Here is a 6229-nt window from a genome sequence, read left to right as displayed (position 1 = left end):
TCTTCCATCCAGTCCAGCACCCTCCTGGCATGGGGAAGGCACTCAGCCCAGAGTGCAGGGGATGAGAACCTTAGCTCTGATGACTTCTGGACCAGGGTCCTTTTTATTTGTGCCCTGCTGCCTTTCATGTGGGTGGTCACTTAACTTTCCTTAAGGGTAACCTTGTGTTCCAGTTGAGGAAAATGAAGATGCCAAGGTCAGTTCTAGACATAACACAGGGCATCTGAGAGGCAGCTGAAAGGCCAGGGGGAGGTTTTGTGGTGAACAGGGGTTGCAGGAAAAGCTGGGTGTAGATGGGTCACTCATTCTTTGTTTAAGGATCGATCAGTCCATACCCTTGCTAATGGCTCTGCCATTTTTCTGTGTGTTAATCCAGGAGGAATTTTGTTGTCAGAGAATAAAAGGAGGTTGTCCATAATTGACATTAAGCAGCAGACAGTAAAACACTGGGCTCTTCAGCTCCGCCTTTCTTGTAAGTTTATTGTTTATTCCCAGTGGTTATGAAAACTGTCATGTGATAACATATTTCCATAAATCTGGAACCCTAAAATCTAAATGACTTTCTATTTGTCTGTGTGAGGGTACTTTAAAAAGTTCGTAGAAAGGTTCATGCTATCTTTCAATTCTATTTTTCCACAAGCTATTTGAGGTACCCTTGTATATGTCTACGAGTGTATGTGTGTGAATTCATAGAACACATAAAAGACACCATTATGGAGAAAACTAATTTTCTTCAGCTTAAGTCATTTGCTATTAAAAAAAAAATATCCATTCAGGTATATATTACTGTCATATGGCAGTTCTTAATATATATTTTGTATCCTTCTAGGCTCTGAGAATTGGAAAACCAAGAAGGTTTTGATGTTTTGTGTGGCGCCACCTGAATTAGAAACCAAGATGAACGTAACTAAAGGAGGTCTGGTGTTGTTTTCAGCAAATTCTAATTCATCTTGTATGGAGCTTTCAAAGAAAATTGCTGAGTAAGTTATAATTGTACCATTAAAACATATATTTATTATGTGATGTTTTAAATTTGATAATCAGTGTATAACTAATTTATTACAACCAGTTACAGATTTCTTTGTTCCTTCTCCACTCCCACTGCTTCGCTTGACTCTCCTAAAATAAACAAACAAATTTGATTACAACCAGTTACAGATTTCTTTGTTCCTTCTCCACTCCCACTGCTTCACTTGACTCTCCTAAAATAAACAAATAAATAAATAAAATTGATAATTGGATTAGCAGTGATTGTTAAATCTGAAAGTGGATATTTTATAGTTTATCTGTGTATGATCTGTGTTATTAAGGGCTAATCTCTTTGTAAACTGTCACAACTCCCTACATATTCATTTAGCAGACATTTATTGAATGCCTCATAGGTGCCAGAGGTTGTGTTAGGTGCTACATATATATAGACTTATTTGAGTATGAAGAACAGTGAAGTGTATACTATATGGTAATAGTTTTATAGGTTATAGTTCAGTAGAATTTTAGATACTTCTTAAACAAATACTGAGCTCCTACTATGTATGGGGCCTTTATCTACATGTTGGGGGTTGAGCAAACCAGTTAAGATCCTTCCTTCTTATGAAATTTTCATTGTAGCATGGGAGCCAGATAAGAACCAAGTCAACAAAACAAGGTAATTTGAGATGGTGATAAATGCTAGAATAAAACAGGATGACAGTAACAATGGGGCAGTTGTTCTGCTTTGGCTGGTGCTCAGGTGCCTTTCAAATTGAAGGGATGGTACATGGATGGAGAAACCTGAGTGAGCCGCCAAGTGAAGGTCTCAGGAAGGGCACTGCAGGCAGAGGGAGCAGCAGGGGCCAAGATCCTTTGGTGCGCAGGAGGTGGCGTTGTTGCGCTTCAGGATGTGGCTGAGAGTGCAGGAAACCCACTCTGATCCTTTGGTGCGCAGGAGGTGGCGTTGTTGCGCTTCAGGATGTGGCTGAGAGTGCAGGAACCCCAGAACGGTGGTCTGTGGGGCAGGCAGAGCCAGACTATGTAGGCCTGGGCTGGGGATAAGGGGACCAGGGAATGAACTGACATAACAATATAGTGTTGACTTTAAAGTTTATAAGAATAACTTTATTTTATTTTACTTTTATCAATTTATGAGTCATCCCTAAATAGTAAAGATATTGGGTCTATTCTATTACCTTTTCAGCTTTTTCCTCTTTCTCTTCTCTAGGCGGCTGGGGGTGGAGATGGGCAAAGTGCAGGTTTACCAGGAACCTAACAGAGGTGAGCTGTCCTGGACATGTGTATCATTGATCTTTTTGTGAAATGTGGTCGACTCAGTGCTTCATCCTCCACTGTTAGGAAGATTTGATTCAGTTGTCCAGTTAGTTCCATTAGCAGGAAGTCAGGCAGGCAAGGTGGAAGAGAGTAGTGTTTTAGCTGTCACTAATTCCAACTAGATATGTGAGGGTACCTCAGAAAGTTCATGAAAAAATAGAATGAAAAGATAATATGAATTGTTCTTGAACTCTTTGAAGACTTCTCATATAACCCTGGTGCAAGTCACGTCTGGGGGCTTAAACTCCAGTTCTTAGACCTCATTCAATAAAAACTGCGTAAATATATGGGCCAGCTGGTCAACTGAATGAAAACATTGGCTCAGTTGTTGGTCAAATTTGTGTTACCTTAGGCAGTGTGAGTAAATCCTGTGTGGCCGCAGTTTTAGTTGATTATTCTTCCACCTAGGCTGCCGTGGGTTAGACTTCATGAAATCTTGTTAGGAAATACTTTTTGCTAACTGATTTATGTCATTACAGTAGTGTCCCCCCTTATCCATGGGGAATATGTCCCAAGACCCCCAGTGGATGCCTGAAACCGTGGATAGTACCAAACCTTATATATACTATATTTTTTTCCTATATAATTACATTGTATAGGGTGGGTAGCCTAGGTTTATAACATTGATGTGCTGGACAAAGGGATGATTCACATCCTGGGCAGGACTGAGCCAGATGGTATAAGATTTCATTATGCTACTCAGAATGATGTATAATTTAAAACTTATGAATTGTTTGTTTCTGGAATATACCATTTAATATTTTTGAACCACAGTTGACCATGGGTAACTGAAACCATGGAAAGCTAAACCACGGATAAGGGGGGACTACTGTACATAATCATTCCAAGTTGTAAAAATTGTGTTATTTAATCTTTGTAATTTCTTTAGAAATGGTGGATATTTGAAATTATTCTAGCAAGAGCAATGAACAGCTTGTGTGGGCTTGAGAGTCATGCAGCTTATTCTTGGCAAGTTATTAACCTTTCTAAACTGTCAATAATTAGGACTCTTTTGAGGATTAAATGGGATAATTTGTGTGCCTAATGCCGTTCTTGGCACATAATAGGTGCTCAGTAAACTCATTCCTTCTCAATTTCCACTACAGGATTTTGTCAAGTATTTAAATATTATAAAGCTTACAGGAGGGCTTTGATACAAAGACACAAGTTTGATGTTCCCCTATTTATTTCTCCATTACTGCCTCCCCTTTCCGTCTCCCAAGATCCCCATGTGGCTTCAGTAGGGAAAAAACATAATTGAAGAAACTGTGCAGGAAGTGTTTGGAGAAGATTCTGCCTTTAAAGGGAGTTGGATGATGTCCTTTGTCTGGAGTCTGGAAGGGAGGACTTAAGGGGGGAACCAGCTGTGTGAGACTCAGAAGGAACTTGAGTCTCTCCAGGTTTATGAATGAAGGGAGGGAAGATACTTGTGTCTATTGACGAGGAAGGTGGGAACTTACGTTTGTGGATTCCTCACCAGCTACTGAAAAGCGGAGTTCAGGGATGATGTTACGTATGAGGTCCCAGAAGTAGAAGAGTCAGGGTTTGAATCCAGATCTCCTTGACTCTAAAGCTCATTTTCTTAACATCATATCCCATTCTTTTGTAAACATGCATTCTGTTTTTTTCTAACATTTTTAATGAGAATGTTCAAACATTCAAGAAATTTGAAAGAGTAGTATGTGAATACCCATATGTTATCTACCACCTAGGTTCAGCAGTTAATATTTTGCCATATGAATATGTATGTGTAGAACCAGTTGAAAGCTGCAGATGTCAAGACTCTTAACTCCTGAGTACTTGACCATGCATCTCCTAAGAGTAAATACTTTCTCCTACATAAATATAATGCCATTGTCACATTTAGAGAAATTAACAATAGTTTTTAATTGTCTAATATCCAGTCTATATTCACATTTCCCCAGTTGTCCTAAAGGGTCTTATATAGCAATTTTTTTTCCTCCAAATCAAGATTCTTTTTTTTTTTTCCTTTTTTTCTTTTTTACTCACCGGTAACGGGATTGCAACCCGCGGTGTCGCGCCCGTACTGGGGACCGGCAACGGGATCGCAACCCTCGGTGTTGCGTCCGCACCGCGTTTGGCCAGTGAGCGGGAACCGGTCTCCACGTGGGATCCGAACCCTCGGCGGGAGCGCCGCCGCGCTCCCAAGCAGCGCACCCTCCAGTGCGCCACTGGGCCGGCCCCAAATCAAGATTCTTAGTTCAAGTAATATTTTCTTAATATCTTTTTAGTCTCTTCTGATCTAGAACAGTCCTCTCACCTGTTCTTTTCTCTTCCTATGACATTGACTATTGAAGAGGTTGTCCTATAGAATGTCCCATCTTGGATTTGTGCAATTGTATTCTTGTAGCTGGTCACAAATTTTTTGATAGTAAAGATATTGGGTTTTATTTGTCTTTGCTCTCACAACATAAAACATTTTTTGCCTAATAAGTTCTCAGTTGATGCTGATGAAATGAATGAGCACATAATTTTCTGTAAAGATACTGTGCTCAGAGTGGTGCGGCACTCACTGCTTATGTATGTGAGTGTGAGAAGTGTAGATTTACTTATTTGAAGTCAGAGTGTAATTCCATCTTAAGGCCTTCATGTGACTGAATGTGTTTAAAAAGTGCAATTAATGGCAGTATGTTTATCATTCATCAACATTGGAAGGCTACTGAGTTTTGTAAGTTTCAGTTTCCATATTTTGTAACATTGAGGAATAATGTAGATTTTTTTATGTATTTTAAAAAATTTGAACAGTATGCCTTCCTCTCCCTGCTTTTCCTTTTCCTTCCAGAAACAAGAGTACAAATTCAAGAGTCCGTGAGAGGAAAAGATGTTTTCATCATCCAAACAGTTTCAAAGTGAGTAGTTGTCTAGCAGAAATGTTGCTTTTTGGGTTTCTGTTTGGGCATGAGTATTTAGAATAATAAGAGTTGACTCAACAGGAAGATTTGTAATAGTCTTAAAATTGGTATATCTTAGCTGGTTTTTCTGACATAACTGCTGACTAGTATGTGTTTTTTTTTTTTTAATGATGTACCATTTTCTTTTACATATTTATTCATTTATTTATGATTATACATATTTATGGAGTACAGAGTTAACTATAAGTATTTATGTACAGCATGTGGTCAAACCAATATTATTAGCATGTTCATCATTACGAATTATAATTACTCTTTGTGTCCCTTACCCAGTGCCCCTTTCCCACTTTCCGTGTTCTTGATGGGTGGAAATACCCAGGTATTGGAGTAGAGGGTCTTAGAGATAGGAGAACCCATTATGTTTCCTAACAATAGCCAGAATTTTGTAAAATTTGCCCAGTAGCACTTTAGTCTCTCCCCCTCCAAAAAAGAAGGCTGGGGGAGGGGAGTTTTCTTAGTTGGGGTTCTAAAGCTTTTATTGCAGATGAATTAAAAGTGGTCACCATTTATTGTTTTGTTGCATAAATTAAATGAGCTGAGGAGATAAAATACTGTACTGAAGGAATGTGTTATTCCTGTCTGGTGTGACATTTGACATACATGTATTCTGGGAATTTTGTGGTCACAAGTGTGTAAGCTGAGTGTGGAAGATTAAGTGCAGTGAGACTGTCTGCACTACTTTTCAATCAGGTGCCACCCTGGAAGGGAAACCCTGATTTCCATTGTGCGTTGTCCACAGCTGTCTCCAGATGCCTCTTTGTGTATGAAAATTCTTCAGAGATTTTTAATAATGTCTACAAATTAGTTTGTATAGTGCATCAGTTTTTAGCTCTGAAAGTCTGCAAATAGCTGTCTGCTGAATTTGTATATAAACATGCTGAATTTGTGTTTATATATATCTCTATAAGAAAGGGAAGAAGAGCCAAATTTCAGGGTAATTTAGTCTTGGAACGCACATATTTTCACCTAAATTTGGACATGTTTCTCCTGGT

The 6229-nt window shown here is 38.9% G+C and overlaps 1 long non-coding RNA gene across 1 annotated transcript; it reads left to right on the top strand.

Annotated features, from left to right (window-relative positions):
• The first annotated feature begins 401 nt into the window (after positions 1-401).
• Positions 402-5175, top strand: LOC103608895. Its single transcript, XR_552095.1, has 4 exons — positions 402-472; positions 830-980; positions 2198-2250; positions 5108-5175. It is a non-coding gene; the product is annotated as an uncharacterized LOC103608895 (long non-coding RNA).
• The last annotated feature ends 1054 nt before the right edge of the window (positions 5176-6229 follow it).

Source organism: Galeopterus variegatus, unplaced genomic scaffold, assembly GCF_000696425.1.
Source record: "Galeopterus variegatus unplaced genomic scaffold, G_variegatus-3.0.2 Scaffold8954, whole genome shotgun sequence".
Classification (NCBI taxonomy): Eukaryota; Metazoa; Chordata; class Mammalia; order Dermoptera; family Cynocephalidae; genus Galeopterus; species Galeopterus variegatus.
The sequence above is the reverse complement of the archived record's forward strand: the minus strand, read 5'-3'. Positions and strand labels throughout refer to the sequence as shown.